This window comes from Chinchilla lanigera, unplaced genomic scaffold (assembly GCF_000276665.1).
Source record: "Chinchilla lanigera isolate Chin_1 unplaced genomic scaffold, ChiLan1.0 scaffold00025, whole genome shotgun sequence".
Taxonomy (NCBI): Eukaryota; Metazoa; Chordata; class Mammalia; order Rodentia; family Chinchillidae; genus Chinchilla; species Chinchilla lanigera.
The window spans coordinates 988929-1007389 of record NW_004955426.1 but is presented as its reverse complement, the minus strand read 5'-3'; the positions used below and the strand labels follow the sequence as shown (position 1 = coordinate 1007389).

At 44.0% G+C, this 18461-nt stretch overlaps 1 protein-coding gene across 4 annotated transcripts in view; it reads left to right on the top strand.

Annotated features, from left to right (window-relative positions):
* The window catches only part of Ctnnd2 (catenin (cadherin-associated protein), delta 2), a gene marked incomplete at its 5' end in the record, with an annotated part of 372103 nt that continues 353642 nt past the window's right edge, over positions 1–18461 (top strand). For all 4 annotated transcript variants that reach the window (XM_013515022.1, XM_013515021.1, XM_013515020.1 and 1 more), the window contains 1 exon segment: positions 1–366.

The following is an 18461-nucleotide window of genomic DNA, read 5'->3' as shown; positions in this document are numbered from 1 at the left end:
CGCCCCAGGGCGGGTCGCCCACCAAGCTGCAGCGCGGAGGCTCGGCCCCCGAGGGCGCCGCCTACGCCGCGCCGCGCGGCTCCTCGCCCAAGCAGTCGCCCAGCCGCCTGGCCAAGTCCTACAGCACCAGCTCGCCCATCAACATCGTCGTGTCCTCGGCCGGCCTGTCCCCGATCCGCGTGACCTCGCCCCCCACCGTGCAGTCCACCATCTCCTCCTCGCCCATCCACCAGCTGAGCTCGACCATCGGCACCTACGCCACGCTGTCGCCCACCAAGCGCCTGGTCCACGCGTCCGAGCAGTACAGCAAGCACTCGCAGGAGCTGTATGCCACGGCCACCCTCCAGCGGCCGGGCAGCCTGGCAGGTAAAGGGCGCCGCCACCTGGTGCGGCTCACCTGGGCGCGTGGTCGGGGAGCGCGCTGGCTGGGTCCACACGGCCAGGGTGCACGCAAAGCTCGGGCTGGGCCTCAGCTGGGCCAGTTTGCAGTATTTACAGGCTGTTGATGGTGTCAGGGGTTCCCTGCAATGACTGCCTCGTTAGCTCTCCCAAAAGGTGTCTGTCAGTTACTGCTCCCTGGGAGTGCCTTATTGCAGTCTCTCCTGTTTTCCCTCTTTCTCTCTGGTGTGAAGATGAAACCATAAAAATAAGGCACATGTTGCAAAGAATCACACAGACCTGTTGATCGTATCAGAAAAGGCAAAGCAAGTAACAATTGCACTATTTAGGTGATCACCTCTAGTGGTTAACCTCCAGTTATCAGAAAAAGTGAGCAATTTTTGAAGATCAGACGCTTGACTTACATAGGTTGCTGTAGTAGTGGAAAAATAGCTCAGTCCCTTAAATTTCCTCACTGCTTTAGGACAGGGAGGGAGAGGCTCGTGGGTGCTTTTCTCTACCAGTTTAGGAGAGAAGATTTCTGTGTTGGTGCCCAAACCAACTGATGCATCTTTGCTGTTGGCATCACATGCTCACCTCAAAGCAGACGCCATGATGGAAAGACTGATGCTGTGTCTGCTAAAGCTCCTGATACATAACCCGGATTTACTGCTGATTTGTTACCTTATAGAAATATTTGATAATTGTGTCACTCTGCTAACAGATACTGTGCGCCTGTTTCCTTTCTTGACACAAATAGATGACTGTGAAGATAAATAGCATAAAAAAGGAACTTGTTGCAGGCACCAGGCAGGTGGCCAAGGGTGTCTTTAATTCAGCACAGCAACTGCCAGTGTGAAGGGTCTGGCTTACCAGGATGTGGGCTGCCCACGAAATGATGCTAGGTGCATTTGCTGAACTAAAAATAATCTCCTCCTCTGTCTCTCCCAGTAGCATAGACTTTGGGAGTAGTCACCAATGCCTACTCTTGTACCCGGACCAGAGTATCTCTCGTGCAGGGAGTCAGGAGTAACAATCTGGTTAGAAGAGTGTTGTAGGAAATGGTTACCAAGCCTTTGTGACATAAATTACTAGATCGTGTCAAGGAGGGTGGATGCAGTAGTGTCAGAGAGAAGAAAGCCCCATAGCACCTTTCAGTCTCCAAAGCAAAGAGGAAATTGAGGCTGCAGGCATCCAGTTTCATTTTCTGCGCTTACCTGGTGGAAGGAATCCAGAGTCTTTGCTTCCAGCTCTTCCTCCTCTGGATATGTGTGGTAGATGTGTGCGTGTTCCGTGATATCACTTCAGTGAGAAAAGGGAGGAGGCCACGTGGCGAATATATCGGGTCCAAAGGAGAGGTGGTAGGAGTAGCAATGGAGTAGCAAGGAACCAAGCTGCTCATTAAACCAATGTCTCCAGTAAGGGGGTTAGGAGTGAATGCACTGTGGATAAGTGCTGGTGTTCTAATGCACGTAACACATGTTTCAGAGGGATGGTATATGTGTGCAGGGATGCGTGCCTGTGTGCATCTGTGTGTACACCACACAGGTGTGTACAGTTGGGTGGTGTCTTCTGAGACAAAATACCCAACGTCCAAAGTTAAAGGGGAAAGCTTGATTTAGCTCACAGTGTGTAAAGGTTTCAGTTCATAATGAACTAACTCCAAGGCAGGGTGGCATGACAGACGGCCATCGCAGAAAGCAAAGTTTGTGGTGCGCAGGAGGTAACAAAGTAACAAGGGCCAGCCACAGCTCTTTCTATCCCTTATAACTTATTCAGGCTACTCGAGGCAGGTAGCACTCACACCTTAATCCTAGTGCCCTCGATCCTAGCACTGCACCATGTATCACTCCCAGCATCACACACCCTAGATCCAGCCACTTCTGAAAAAGCCCCACTTATGACCACATGAGGCTTTGTGGGGACATCTAGACACAAACCACAACAGTTCGTTAAGGGTAAGGAAGCTTTTGGCCAGAAAGAGAATTCCAGTTAGCTAACACATTCCCTTGGGCCTTCATTTTCCTCCACATTTCCGTTTGTTCCTCGATCGTTTCTGCCACTACTTGATTTTACTACCTGTTGAGAGGAAACAAAAATCAACATGCCTTTGAAGAATCTTAATTTTAGAGCTGCAATGGTTACTTTTAATGTTGAATGCATTTGTTTAACATGCATGCCTTTAAATATTCATTTAAATCTTTTTTTCACAAATTGCTCCTGGTATTTTTGAGCTTGAGGTTATTCTACAATGGTGAGTAAACAGTTGGTTCCCATAAGCTTGTGTGTCCCATTTAGCAAATCTGTGGCTCAGGAGAGGAACAGGAGGGGAGCTTTAGAGTTTGGGAGGCCAGGAATCTTGGAGCTTTAGGACTCCACACCTGATTCTACGCCCTTGATACCATTCCAGGCATCGCAGCATTCATAGCCTCTTGGTTTGTTCATAGAAAGAGCAAGTTTGAAACAAGATTGAAAAGTAGTTTTTGGATTTAAAGGGTTTTGAAAGACTTGTCACTGATAACTAGGAAGTGTAAACACAGGCTAGCCACTTTCACTAATAATCAGTTCATTTCATCATAATTTATTTTGTATTTCTTGTGTACTACCACTGATTTAGACCCTGGAGATAGGATACCAACTGTAATCCCTGTTTTTATTTCAAATGGACAGGATGAAAAAAATCATCAGAATAAATACTTCCAGCCAGCAAGGTAGTGCATGCCTTAATCCCATCTACTCAGGAGCCTGAAGCAAGATCTCAAATTCAAGGCCAGGCTGGGCAATTTAGCATGACCCTGTCTCCAGATAAAGTGAGAACTCAGTGGCAAACACCTGCCTAGTATGAGAAAGGTCCTGTGTTTAATCCCTACCACCAATAATAATAATAGTGGTAATAATAAATACTTTGGGTAGGGGGGCAAAGGGAAGCCCTAGTTAGAAGCTGACTTTTCAGTTAGTTTTGAAAAGGTAAGCCGGCCGGCCCTATGGGTATCTGGAGAATGGATGTTCTGAGACACAGGAAGAGCCAGTTGAGAGGCTTACAGACTGAGCCCTGGGGATGCACAGTCAAGGACAAGCCACACTGTGAGGTCAGTGGGTTGGCCAGTGGGGTGGAGGTGGAGAGCCAGATCACGAAGACCCTGCAAGTCTTGATAGGGACATGAGGACACTAGCTTTGCTACACTGGCAGGGATCTAAGGGCTGGAGCAGAGAGTGACAGTCTCAGGTTTACTCTGGCTGCTGTATTGAGAACAGACTTTCAATATTAAAGGCAAAAGCAAGAATGTAAATTGGTGTGATGGCGATAATCTAAGCAAGAGGTGATCGGGCGAGGGGTCTACAGGATCACAGTGGAGGTGATGCAAAGCTGTGTAATGTTGGTGTATGTCATAGAGTCAGTGGAGTTTCCTCATGGGCTAGGTGATCATGGCCAGAGAGCAAGGACACAAGGACGCCACTAATCCCACAGCAGAATGGAGCGCTCGTTGACTGAGATGGGGCCAGCTGCCAAGGGCACTGGGCAGCTTTGCAGTAGTGGGCAAAATCTAAATTTTGGATGAGTGATGGTGTTCTGTCACAATCAGAGTGTGTATGACAAGCAGAGCTGGACATGTAGTCGAAGAAGTTTTTTCAAGGTTTTGTTTTGCTATGAGCATTTCCAGACCTGACACATTCTGTCTGAGGATTCTCATCACCAGCTGCAAAGGTCAGGACATACACATCTGCGTTTTCTCCTAAATCTGACTGGCAGCCGAACTCTCTGAAGTCTGCCCAGAGACTGCAGGGTTCTACTTCTCTGGGAAAACACCAAAGTAGAGATTAAATTTAGAAAAGTATAATTTCTCACATATGCACTCACCAGAGGCCAAAGATCTCACATAGTTTTTCTTTTCCTTTCAAATACCACTGTTATCATTACGCAGTAGTGCCTGAATGGAAACCCAGCTCTTCTTTCTTGGGTGCATTACCCAGTACTTCCTAACCTTAGACATGTTACCTACCAACCTGAATTTTTTCCCTGATAAAGGAGGTCAGAGTAGTATTTACTTTTACTGTTTTGAACATAAGATCAGGTAATATCTAGGCGTGATCAAAACAGATCATCAATGATTAAATGAAATTTTTAAAATTTATTACAATAAAAGACATATTGCCATGAATCTGCCTCAAAATAGCCATGAATCTGCCTCAAAATACACATCCTTGCCTTAAACGCACTTATCCCATCATTCTTGCCACTCTCTGAAGCAGTTCTGGAAGTGCTCTTTCGTGACTGTCATCATGGCTGCTTTAATGTCTTGAATCAATTTTAAATATTTATGGCAATTTCTTTCAAATGAAAATGTTGTGATGGTCACATCTGCCTTATCCACTGGATCTGACGTGGAGAGACCCTGGTTCTTCCCATAATTTAAAATGACTACCCAAAGCAAGTGCTCTAAATTGACTCAAGCCATTGAAGCAGCCACAGCAACACCACTAAAAACATTCATCGTGTACATGGAAAAAGTCGTCCACTTCTGCTCTAAACGTCAAGCAAATTTACCAAGTCCCCAAACATGCAAGTTTCTGTGTTGGCCACACAAAGATAAGGAGCCATGATCCCTGTGTTCTGAATTCAGTGTGGAATGAGGAAGAATTTAGTTATGATAGGAGGGTCCATAAGGGGCATCTTAGAAGGACGCCCTGTGTGCCCAGCCTGCCTCCTTTGGGGAGGCGGTGCCAAAGCTGAGCCATAATATAGGAACAAGTGAGAAATGTAGCCAGGACAAACACAAAAAGTTGAGATGTGGACATAGCAAATGGTGGCTCGAAAACAGCTAGCAAGTCAGCATTTCGAGCAAAGCTGAGCAGTGGTGGTGTGGATAGAATACTGAGAGAGACATGGGCAGCGGGGCCCACCGTGAAGGGCTTGTCATGTCCTCTTCCCAGCACACCAGTGGCGTGATCTTATATGCATGCTACACACTGCTCTGGCAGCTGCTGGAGGATGGATGTACAAAGGGAAACAGAGAACTATTGATGTTGCCTCTCTCTCCTCCCAGATGAAGTTATTAAAACTCCCACATGTTCAACCATGACCACTTAAGAACAGTAGAGGAAGAGGAAGACCAAGAAAGGAAACACAATGCAGTTTTTACATTGCTCTGACCAATGGGTTGCTGAATTTCAGTTTTCATAAACTAAGAGTTAAATTTATTTATTTTATGGGATGAATATATTAAATATTAATGATAAATAAAATTATGCTGAGCAAACATATTGCACTATAAAGCATTTCCTCTGTGCAGGCACTGTGCCAGACACTGCACTTTTTATCTCACACAATCTCTCAAACAACTTAGTGGGGCAAGTATAAGTTTTATACCCATCCCACAGACTGAAAGCCAAGGTTCATTAATGAGACATTCCTTGCCCAGAGCTCCTTGTCTGGAAGTGACAGGGATATGATTTGAACCTAGTTCTCTATGAGTCCAGAGTCCCCGTGCTGGTAAATGTACATGATACATGACCAGAAAGAGCGTATCTTCATGTCCAGGTAGGGAAACATCAAGGACAAAGAACTGCAATACAAGATTTTAACTTACTGAGATCATAAGTGGTTTTAAAGAAAGCACAAGCATCTCAAAACTGTGCTAGTACCCTACTGAGTGTGACTACACTAGTACCAAAGTTTGTTCACTGTGCTGAAGAAAATAATGTGCTTTTACTTTCTGAGTTTAGAACAAAACTAATCCTGTTAGAAATAGAAGTCTGGGTTATAAAAATGGAAGGTGTCAAACACCAGAAGCTTACTTTGACATAAAATAACACCAATAAAATATACATTCTTAGCTAATGATTTCAATTAAAATTGGCCTAATATGGAAAAGTATTTAGTCAAGGCCTGTGGTTAATGCTCAGTGTCTAATGCTTAGTTAATGCTCACTGTTTACAGTTGAGCATGCTTTATAAAGCACTGATTCTGAATATTTGAAAATTTCAGATCCACCCATTGAGTGGTTAGGACTTCCATGTGTACCTGTTTGAAGGAAGGAAAGCAAAAAATGCCTATTTCTGAATGAAAGCTTTGCAGTCTCAGGTATCAGGCTCTCAAAGAGAGCATCACTTGCACAAGTAATGAAGAAATCTGTTTAACACAGTTCCTGGGACAAAAAGCAATGTGATACCTGGCTCTGCTGCCCCTTTAAACCTCATTCCCTGGAGTTGGTCTCCCAAGTGCCCGTAGATAAGCTCTTGAACAGTTTGCATGCACATTCTGCTCTCTCAAGCACTAGATACCCTCCACCATCACTTAAAATAAAATACATGCACATGTACCTACTTAAGAAAAGACCAAGAAAAGGGGGCTGAGGATTTAGCTCAGCGGTGAGGTTGTGAGTTCGATTCCTGGTGCCGGAAAAAAACAAATAAATAAATAAAAGAAGACCAAGAAAAACCCCAGGTGAGATTTACTAGTTACACTGTGGTAAACCTAGGATGCTGATCACTATCTTAACCTTCTTGCAAAGGTGGAAGACTCCCTGTCAACTGGAGGTCCCGCACTCTATTTGAAAGAACTTACTAGGGAGCTCTCCCAGCCACAGAGATCCCTTGTATTCCCACTGGCCTAGGCTCTGGGCCCCAGCGCCCACCTCAGAAGCTTGTATTCAGAAGACTCCCTGCACAGTTTTCCTCAGAACCGTGTAGAGTGGATTTCTCTCCTGCATGGCACTCTTGGGGAACAGTCAGTCTGCACATGTGTCCCTTCCCATCACAAACTAACTTAGGGACAATGCCTAGTGGGAAACACTTCTGTTCACACTGTGAAAAAAAGCTGCCTCTGGTTTTTTTTCCTCTTCAGATATGACAAATGCACAGGGATTACTGAGGAATGGGAAAGAATCAGTGGCATGAAAAGGAGAGACGAAAACAGAGAAATAAATCATGTCTCAGAAGAAACACAGATAATTTCTGGGATAGAAGAAATTAAAAGAAATAAGCAAAACCTTTAGACTCAGTATTGAAGAGGATTTAGGAAGATCTTGAATTCATTAAATAAAAGCTAGATGGTATGTGAAAGGATCAAAGAACAAGAAAATCTTTCTAGGTTGTAAAAATATAACTACCAAAGCTAAAAATATGATGGAATGACTGGGAAATTGTTAAGGAAATCACTAAGAATTTAGAACATAAAAGAAAAGAGACATAAAATATGAGAATAATGCCAAAAAAGCCGTAAAGAACAAGTCTCTGAGAGCTAACGGATTACCAGTCTCAGAAAGAGTGGGGAGAGGCAATTATCAAAGAAGTCATAGGAAAGAACTCCTCAGAGCTGCGTGCACATGCCTTCGAAGGAAACACCCTCTGCTTGCAGTAGGCAACATTTCTTATTCCACATCATGAAATTTCAAAGCACCAAGATAAAAGAAGACCCTAAAGTCTATTGAGAGAAATAAAACAGACTCTACCTGACTTGGCAGTCATAATACTGGATAGTAGAGAATGAGACGCTGCTCTCATGCTCAGAGGGGAAGTAATTCTCAACCTAAATCCATACATAGCCAATTTTCCATCGTAAAGGGAGAATCTAATATTGTTAGACTTGCAAGGACTCAGAAAATTCATCTCCTCTGCACACTGTCTTAGAAAGATAGAGTATTTGGAGGCTATACCACAGGTAAATAACAGCATAAAATAAAAGGAGGAAATGGTATCCAAAAAACAACATATTCCAACTAGCAGGATAGTAAAGAGAAGCCCTGGGGGAAAAGCTAATGGGAAGCAGGCTAGGAAAAAGGGAAAGAGGACTGGGCATGAGGAAGTTGATGATTGTGAATGCTGATGCAAGTCCCAGTATGTCTGGCTAATTCCATTGTCAAGGACAGAAAAAATCCAAAAAAAAGAATGAATGTGTTCATTGCAGATGAGGGGAAACACATGCTGTAGTCCAGTGAGTTTCACGAGCAATTCAAAAGCTGGTAGTTGGGAGTGTCAGGGCAGCACAAGTGTGAGAGGTCATCTTGGTTCATCACTTCTTGTGTTCATTACCTGTGCTGGTTTGGGTTAGGTCAGCAGGCATCTACTGAGCACCTTGAGATGCTCAAAGACACTCTTCTAAGGGCTGGACACTTCCCTGTGAATATCAGAATCCAGAGCCCTGGTGCTCTTTGGAGTTCAGGTTCTAGTACAGGTAAGATGCTAAATGGTGAGAAGAGGTCAGGGAGAAAGATGGGGGGACAGGGAGGTCAAGTGTCATGGCAAGATGACATTTGAGCCGACATTGGAAAGGCGAGAGGACAGCATGTGGGTGGGTGGAAAGGCATCTGAGGCAAGGAGAGCAGCTGGCGTAGAGGATCTGGAGGAAAATCACACTTGACCTGCTGGGGAACAAAAGGGGCCTCCTCAGAGACTGCTTGCCCTGTAGCGGGGTTGACAGTACTGTGATGATTCTCCATGGTCTTACAAGGACCATGAGACTGTGTCTGCCCATTGTTTATTAAGTGGCCCACTTGTTAGAGAACTCTATAAATTATGACTGTGCTAACTATGGACAATCATAATATGAGGCTCCAATGGGAATTCAAATAGAAGAAAAATTAACCCTCAAAGCAACTTATCTGCCTGGAAGGAGGGTAGGAGTGATATCAACCAAGAGGTTGCCTGTAGCATGTACTCACGATGTGGACCATGAGAGAGGATCAGGGTCAAAGGACTCTCAAGAGGGAAAGGGACATCCAGGTGGAAAAGGAAGCATTGTTGGAGGAAGGCAGCACTCCAGTTGGGTTTAATAGACTGCATTTGTTACCAGTGCAAATAGAAATGAGGGAACACTGGAGTGAGTTTTGTACTCATCATAAATGAATATGTAAAGGATCCCTGAACCCTGTTGGGTTTGATGTGGTGATCCAAGCTCCAGGGATATTAAGGCTGAATCTAATGTGAAGTTTTGATCTTTTGAACCAACGCCAAGGAGGTCTGACTACATTCAGAGGCATTGAGTTTTCTCAGATCAAATATTTTGCCTGCATTAGTTCATTGCCTATTGCTATAACAAAATACCTGAAGTTAGCTACTTATGAAGAAAAAACAGGTTTAGTTAGCTCAGTTTTGGAGGCTGAAGATCCAGGTGTGATGACCACATCTCCTTTGTCTTCTGATGACCCCTGTGGCTGGGTCACTACCTAGCAGTCGTGATGAGAGGACAGGTCACATGAGACGGGAAGGCAGAGAGAGTCAGGGGCCTATTTTAGCAACTTTTCTCTCAAGAACTAACTGGGTTCCCCAACAACCACATTAATCGCTGCCAAGTCAGTGCATCTAGTAATCTAATCAGCTTGTACTCCTCCAAGCCCTGCCTCTGAAAGCATCTCCAAACATGACCCAAAGGTGAAGACCACATACATACCACACATCATCCCATGGTATTTTTAAAAGTAAGGGTCCATTTTTTTGGAAGGACTAAATCATCTAGAAGTTCATATAAGCTTTTTATGTTTGACTTAGTTGAGGGTCCCGGGAATGTGTGTGATGTCAGAAACAGATGTGAGGGTGAGGAAAGAGTTAACCCAGGACTAATTTGGGGACCCCATAAATGAACCAACTCCCAGGGGAGATCTTTTTCCCTTTGAGAAATGGGTTACATGGTAAACAGAGCCATGGTGTGCTGGTGGTAAATTCAGAAAAGCCGTCTTGTTTTCTCCAAGCCTGCAGATAACACAGGCGGGAGGAAGCATCCAGTATGCTAGTGGGAACTGATTATCTATGCCATGTAGACTGACAAACCACAGGATGGGAAGAGGGAGACACAGACACATACAGCCCTGTGCTGATTGACTGCCAGGATTGTTGCTCCACAGCTGGGTCCTAGCACCCCGTACTGGGCAAAATGTGGTGCGTGTTGGAGCAGGGTGGGGTTACTCTTCAGTCTAGGGTGCTTGCCTCTGAATTTAAAGTCAGTAGAACATCGCTGCTAAAATATTTGCATGCATGCACGCACACACACACACACATTCACACTAGATTAAATAAAATTGAAATGTCTGAAATCTCTAAAGGCTAATCCCAAAAAGAGCTACATAATATATTTATTGTCCCATCTACACAAGAGCACTGAACTTTAATACAAAGGAAAAAGTGTCCATTGTTTTCCTGCAATTAAAAGGAAAGGAGCATTTAAATTAGTGGGCATGTGGGTTCCTCCAGGGCAGCACATGAGACCCCTGCAGATTTCCAAGCCCTCACCGTGCATCATTCAGGAAATTTAAACAGTGTTTTTGGCTGACTCTGGTCAAGCTAGCTAGAAGATGAAATGCTTATAGCCCATCAATATCCAAATGTCATTGTTAATACACACGGAAGTGAGAATAAAAGGAGGTAGCAGAATTTCCCTAAAGTGAGCAAAATGTTTATAAATTAGCAACAGCTAACAGAAAAAATTGGCTCCATGAGTATTGAAAATCTATAAGAGAAAAAGCCTTCTCCCTGACCTCGGAGCTTCATGAGTCTGGAAAATGGTTTTCTGTCTTCTTTAGGGCTCCGTTATCTTTTTCACACAGACCTAGAAAGCTGGGGATGGCGTCTCACAGAGCAAGCAGCAGGGATGAAGAATTAAGAGGTCATGAGGACAGACAACACCCAGCCCCGGCATCTGCACGTCTCCCCCAGTGTACTGTGTGTGTTTCTTGGGGTGGGGGATGGTCCATGGATGCATAGCCACTAGGTCACTAAATAGGGTGATCTCACCCTGAAGCTGGAATCAGCTACATGTCTTGATGCTCCTCAATTCAATGTCAGCTCTCCGTGTATGGACTGGCAACATGTTGATGCAATCAAATCCTCCCTTAGGAAATAAGCTTCTCTGCAGCAGTTCATGTGGAAAAGGGAAGTCAGTGTGATGTCTCTTAAGGATGAAATGTGCACACGTACACACACACACACACACACACACACACACACACACTTATTCAGGTCTTCTCAAGTGCTGCACAACCTTCTACAATGCCACAAACAATTGCATGTCTGTGTCTCAGTCCTTTTGTGTTGCTGTAACAGAATATCATAAGCTGTGAAACTCTTAAACAACAGAAATTTCCTTCCCACCACTCTGGAGGCTGGGAAATTCAAGGTCAAGGTGCTGGTAGGTCGTTTGTTGAGAGAGAGCCACTTTCTGGTCCCCAGCCTGTCTTGCTGTGCCCTCATGTAGTAGAAGGGCAGGGGCTCTCTCTGGGGCCCCTTCTGTAAGTAACCCTATTCTGAGAGCTCTGCATCCCTGACTCCTCAGAGCCTTTCCCTCAGTACCATTATATAAGAACAGGAGAGAGATGCAAACAGTCAGCCCCCGGCAGTCAGGTCACCTGACTGATGCCACGTATAAGCAGCATCCTTCACACTGCTCATATTCTTACAAATGTGTTGCAGTTTTTGTGACCGGAAGAGTCAACCCAGATTGAGGTTCTGTGCTGCGGGAGCATGCTCGCATCACTGCATACTGTCCCAGTTGATGGCTTCATCCTGACTTCCTTGGATAAAGATGGCATTTGAGAAATGGCTGGGAAAATTTCAGCTATAGACTGACCTCATCTAGTGTGTATGATAGTAGGGAATTAATGTTCTAATGGCCATAACCACTATTCAGTGACAGTTATGAGTACATACCCCAGCAACAAATAGAGCTTTAAAATGCACATCTACATACACAGATATTAAAATTCTTAAGATGAAAAGAATCCAAGGAAAATTTAATCTTCCCAGAACTGTTTATTATACAGTAGAATTCCTATCATCTTAAACTCTTTTTATATGTGCTAAATTTTATGTTGAGCAAAATAATAAAAATTAGTAAAATGTTGCTGTAGAAAAGTTATAAAATGTAAATATAGAAAATGATCAATCAATTCAGCAGTTTATTTGTCATTTCCTCCCTTTAAATTTTGTTGAGCATTAATGCTATCATTTTCTTCTGGAATGATTGCAAAGGCTACTCTGTGGGTATCGTTGCAAAATAGAGCTACAGAGAAATGATACAGAGATAATGCTTTTTAACTTTTCATTTTTGGAGCTAACTGTCCAAATTTTAAAAGGTGATCTGTGCAGTCTATCAATGGTAGATCTAAAGTAATCTGAGTAAAAAGCCTCTCCTTTAGGCTGCTGACGTGCAAAACATCTTAGTTGACATAGTTTTTCAAAATGCTGCAACAAAGTTTGCGAGGAAAACTACATGCTGAAGCCTATTTTTGTCTGGCAAAAGCTTACTCCTTGTCCATACGTTGAGAATCTCACCCTCGCCCTTGGGTTGAAGCCACATAATCAAACAGGAAAACGGCTTCAGTTCCTCCAGCACTCAGCATTTTGGAAAGTAGAATGAGCTCCTCGGAAACGTCAGCCTGCCTGCCTGTCTGTCGGTCCTATTTCCATCTCAGTACAATAACAACAGAAAAGATGGACCAGGAGCACCATGATCTGGATTCTTTCCCTGGAAATATCCATCATTATCAGTAATAATTAGGTCTGGAAGCCAGGCTCCAGATGCACTATTCAGATGTTGTAGAGAAGCAGCTGTTGAGAAATAAAATGGCACTTGTTGAATTTTATCCCCCAGTTGATAAAGAAGAGAATCTGTATAAATATGAGACTGACCATTAAAAATTGGGGTAAATAGTAAATAGCTAAATTGGGAAAGCACCAAATAGTAGATAGCTTTGCTCCCATAATTCACTAGGGCCTTAAGAAGATAGTAGGGAACAAAACTCTTGGTCTACTCCAGCCAGAAAGGAGATGGGCTTTAAATTTAAATACCAGCCCCTTCCAAGTAAAAGTTATCTTCACCTATTAGACTGCTTCACACACAGAGGTCGACTGTAACCACAAGTGTTAAATGTAATTATCTGTCCTTCTCCACAAAGACATTATAATTCAAAATTGACCCCCACCCCCTTAATTCCACCCAGTCTTGCCGAGAAGGATTTGGGATGCTTGGGTAGCATGGTACCAGGTTCTACCTGAAGCTGTTTGAACAAAGATTCCCGAGTTCACAGTATACACACGATTATCACAGCTCTGACTCCATCCCTGCGTACACACCCAGAGTAGAACAGAGGATACCCTCCAGCCCCAGAACAGTTGCTTCCCCAGATGAGCCATCTGATGCAGCCCAAAGGCCCTTTCCAGAGACCCGTGGAAGGTAAGTGAGCAGGGACAGGCAGGATATGCCCTGCCCTCTGTGCACGGCTGCAGCCTGCAGCTCCTGGGGACTCTCCAGCAAGAGGCTGACTGCGGCCTGGAGTGCAGCAAACTGAGGACAAAACCCAGCTTCTGCCTTCCTTTGCTGCCCTCAGAGGTATTTAACCTTCCTTCAGACTTCACAAACCAAGTCTCCGAAGGGGAGTCCCCCATTCCACATCCCAAACTGGATATTCCTGGGGCCGTTCTCAATCCTTGGCTTACAGGGCCTGCCAAGGGCTAAACTTTGACATGTACTTCTTCAGCTCTTACATCTTGCCCCATGTTTTCAGACCTGACTCAGATGTTCCAAGCTAGGTAACTTAATATAGGCATCTGGAGAGTGACTGAACAGTCCCCTTCCCTGGACTCATTTCTTGAAGTCCTGGTTTAGAGTGAGATCCTCACCTCAAAAATTTTTCCAAAACTCTCCCAGATGTATGCACACATTATATCTCAGGGCAGAGAAATACGAAGCTTAGCTTTTTTGTGTGCACTGTGGCAATTTAGGGACTCCAGATACTCACTTTGCCAGAGTCCCTAGAGAAACACTGGAATCACAGCAGAAATGTGGCGAGCCACCCATGTTTTGAAGTCCGTCCTGTTGATGGGAAAACCCTCCCCCGCCCGGAAGTGACTCTTGCTCTGGTCAGCCTGCTGAGTGGTGCCTTGGTGGCGCCCTGGGGTGGGCTTGGCCTCCTGGAGCTAAGGTCAGCATCTCCGGAGCAACCCCAGAAGGCTCACATGTGTCATGATGGCCGGCACAGAGTGTGTGAGTTGAGCTGGGCGGCTGAGCCCGTGCTGAGCCCCCACCTGCGTGACCAGCACCCAGCTGAACTTTGGCCTGTGCCTTTACTGACGTTACTTTTGTTCGCTCAGGATGGCAGGGAGACTATGGCACCAGTATCTCTGCCTCCAGGCCTCTGACAGGCGCCAAAACAGAAGTCCTTTGGCAGTCAGATACATATTTACAGCTGGCCCTGCAGCTCCGGGCTCCTCAGAACAGGCATGCAGCACCAGCTTCACCTGAGAGCTTGTTAGAGAAGCACAACCTCAGGCCCAGCCTCGCAGCTCCTGAGGCAGAACCTGAATTCCGATCAGGGCATTCCTGTGTGCATGGCATTTGAAAAACACGGAACACCATGCCGGCTCCACTTGGAGCTACTGTCTACCAGCCCTGAGATAAGAAAGCAAAAGCAGCTACTGGGGGACAGGCCCCACACCACCGCTGTTGACCTTGTGTGTTCCGCTGTACCAGGGGTGTTTTAGACAAATAACTCCACAAGCTCCCCATTAAATTGGAGCTGAGTATGAGTTGTGATATGATATACCATCCATTTCCTTGATAGGCAAGGAAGAGACCAGCTGAAAATAAGAAAGGAAATGGTTCATCCTGTGTATGCAAAGTTACTAGATTCTACATTACTCGTTCTAGCCCATTACCTCTGCTCCTGCCTTTTCCAAATGCCTGCCTCTAGCAGAAAGAGTTGAACAAAAGAAGCTTGTTTTCCTAAAAGCTTGGGAAGAAATGCTTGTGGTTAGAAAGAACAAGAACAAGCAAGGGACATGTGCCTTTCAAGGGACGAGATCCCAGGGACCCAGTTACTCTGTGTCCTACGTAGTGATTTTGGCTGTTACGTTATTCTCACTGGAACGTACTTGGATCACAAGAGATTACAGTGAGGATGTTTAACTCATTCCTTTTGTCTTGAACCACTAGTGTACATGGATGACTGTTCCATCAGGTGATACAAGCTGCCCAGTGGGACAGTCATGCATGTATGCCCCATCATGCGCATGTTCATAATTATAGTAAATCATAATTATGTACACAAACATAATAATGTACAATGGCATTGGAAAACTCAGCCAGGAAACTACAGCAACCAACGCTACTGTGTTTTGTACACTGCCAGAGATGACATAAGTAGGCAAGGCTTTAATGACAGCAACAAAAGTCAGCATCAAATATGAAAACCCAGGACTCATGGCAGGATGAACTAGGAGGGCATGTCTTCCTTATAAAATTGAGTGATTGTAAACCATTTTATATCATCACAGTGAAATTATTAGGCTACACAACAATTTTATCATTGAATTCATACCAATTAATAATTTTCCCTCCAAACATCCATCTAAAATATGGCTCTTAGCCTATGTGGGAAATGTGCCCACATATACTGGTGCCCCTGTTCACGAACTCAGTTTTCTCTGTGATTTTGGTTGCAAACCAAACTGGAAGAGAATTAAATCAAATTTCCCCATAAGGTCTACATTGAACCTAACCATTAAATTTGATTCACTTCTCTCCAACTCGGTGGCAACCAGGATCTGGGAAAGAATCAAGTTCGTGAACCAAGGCACCATTGTATTTTTTTTATTTTAAAGAGAATAATAAAAAAGTAAATATAACCCAAAGTATATTTTTACATCTAACAGAGTGAACTATGATGTCAGATGAACTCGGTGAATTAGTGCTCACTTGCAAATGAAATTCAGGTCATGAACTTGGCTTTGAAGTCACAGGGAAATACTTTGGAGTCCTTCAAATGCTAAGTTAGTAGAAGAGTAGTGGGTAGCTTTTAGAATTTGACTCAAGTCAGAAGCAAAAATACAAAACGAGAACAGTAAATTGCGGTGTGCAGAGCTGAGAGGGGAGGATCCAGTTTGCTTGCTCTCTGAGACACATTTCTGAAGCAGCAGAGTGAGTGTGGCATTCCTTCTGTGCTTTCCTTTGAGGTCAAATGAGGTGGTCGTTAGATCTAAGGTATTGCAGTTGCATCTCTCATCAGCTTTCCTTTATGAGATGATACTACTAATCAACACAGCGTTTAGTTTTTGTGTTTGTAAACATGATGATATGCTGATATCACTTATTTTCCTAGAGCTTAGTGATACTAGACATCAGGTCAGGCTTTTAAGAGATGCAAAGTCCTCAAAGTAACCACTGCAAGACCATGACCTCTCCCACAGGGAGGCTGCCTGCCTGCACAGGCCGTGCTGGCTGGTCCCACAGCTTGCTGATGCCAACCTGTTGACCCCTGGGGTCAGGGCATCCAGCAGAGGGTGAGCTGAGCTGGGGGCTTGCAAGGAAAAGATCTGCTTCTTCTCCAGGATCCCCACTTCTCTGGAAAAGTGCCCTTCTACCCTTCGCAGAAGTCGTTCTATCAGTAATTATCAGCGCATGAACTGATTTTGCAAGGTTTTTGTTTTGTTTTTCCCCAAGCTTGGTTCTGGAGATGGAAGCTAAGGCCTTCACACCGAGCTGCATTCCAGCCCTTTTTTTTCACATTTTATTTTAAGACAGAGTGCAGTTAAGTCACCAAGTTGGCCAGGTTGGGTTCACAGCTGCAATCCTCCTGTCTCAGTCTTCCATAGTGCTGGGATTACAGACTGTACAATTGTACAGATTGTACAATCTTTTAAAAGCATAAATTCCTAGATTCCACTTTAGACTTTCCTTCATAGAAATTTCTAGTTTGTTTTTCTTCTGAAGATAATTCTTCTCAGAAATGAAATGTTGTTTCTCTGTTGCTTGTCAACAAACATGCTATGCAACACCTCATGACTACTGCTGTGTCATTCTTTTTCTCCATCTTTTTCTTTGCAAATAAACATTTGAAACCGAATAGCAAATATGAAGAGACTGATTGAATGATAGTAAGTCTTTAACAAGCTAATATTGCAAAAGAACAACATGCAAAAATTTACTTTTTCATAAAAGCAAGTAGAATTGCAGTAAGTTGATATTATAGATCATAGAGCATAGAGGCTTAAAAATTATAACTAGGGCCTATAAAAAACAGAATAGACCTGTTTTATTGTACTTAGTAAAATAAGTGGCCTAGCATGGCAATAAATGATAGTTCAAATAAAGCAAAAAATTATCATCAGAAGGCTGTAACATTCAATGCTTTCTTTTTCCTTTTAGAATGGGCTTTCTCTGTCTCTCTTTGTCCAAGACACAGTGGCTCAGGGTGTGACCCCTGCATCAGAATCAGGAGGTTTGGGGATTTATGAAAACCTGCATTGCTGTACCTCACTTGTACTGACTGAATCAGAATCTCTTGGCAGCTATATATACAAATAAGCATGTCAGCAAGTTCCCCGGGACAAACTAAGATTTGAGAATTAATCATTATTCTAAGAAATGGAAGTCCAGTGCAAAAGAAAATGAAGTTAGTTGGACCTAACCCATCAGTCATGCCCTTCTCACATGGTTGTTACATGCTGTCTCCCCCTGAATGAAATCCTTTTGATATGAATGTGGTTGGTGTGACTGTGAAATTTTGAGTTATAAAGAAATCTAGTCATGACAGTCAGTTGTAGCATGAACCCATGAATGCTCCATATACTTGTTGATGTTTCTTTTAAAAGACCATGTGGATTGAATAGACACTAATAAACTCACCTGTAAATATTCTGATTCAAATCTCCCAAAGGAGGCTTTTGCTGCTGCTGCTGCTGCTGGTTTCCTCTGAGACAGATACAGATCTTTCTTCAGTATTACTGAGTCTATCTTCTCGTACAGTTCTCTGCTAAAATATAAGACTCTCAAAACCCTTCTGAATCACACCATCCAAACAGCACACCTTCTCGATGCATTCTCACCCCTCTCACATCCTGCCGCTCATGTCTCTGTCGCCCTTATCTCCATCTGCCTCAGTGTGGGGACTCACTCACTGTCAAAACCAAGGCCTTTGTCTATCTTGAGCACGCGGTGTCCTCCATTCCTAGAGGTTGCCCAGGTATTCAGCAGTTGTGCTGAATGAACGAGCGAATAGTGAATGGATGACGAATGAATGACGGGTGAATGAATGGTTCAGTACGGATTAATTGGCACACATAAACAGTATACATAAAATCTAGCACAGGGAAATTTT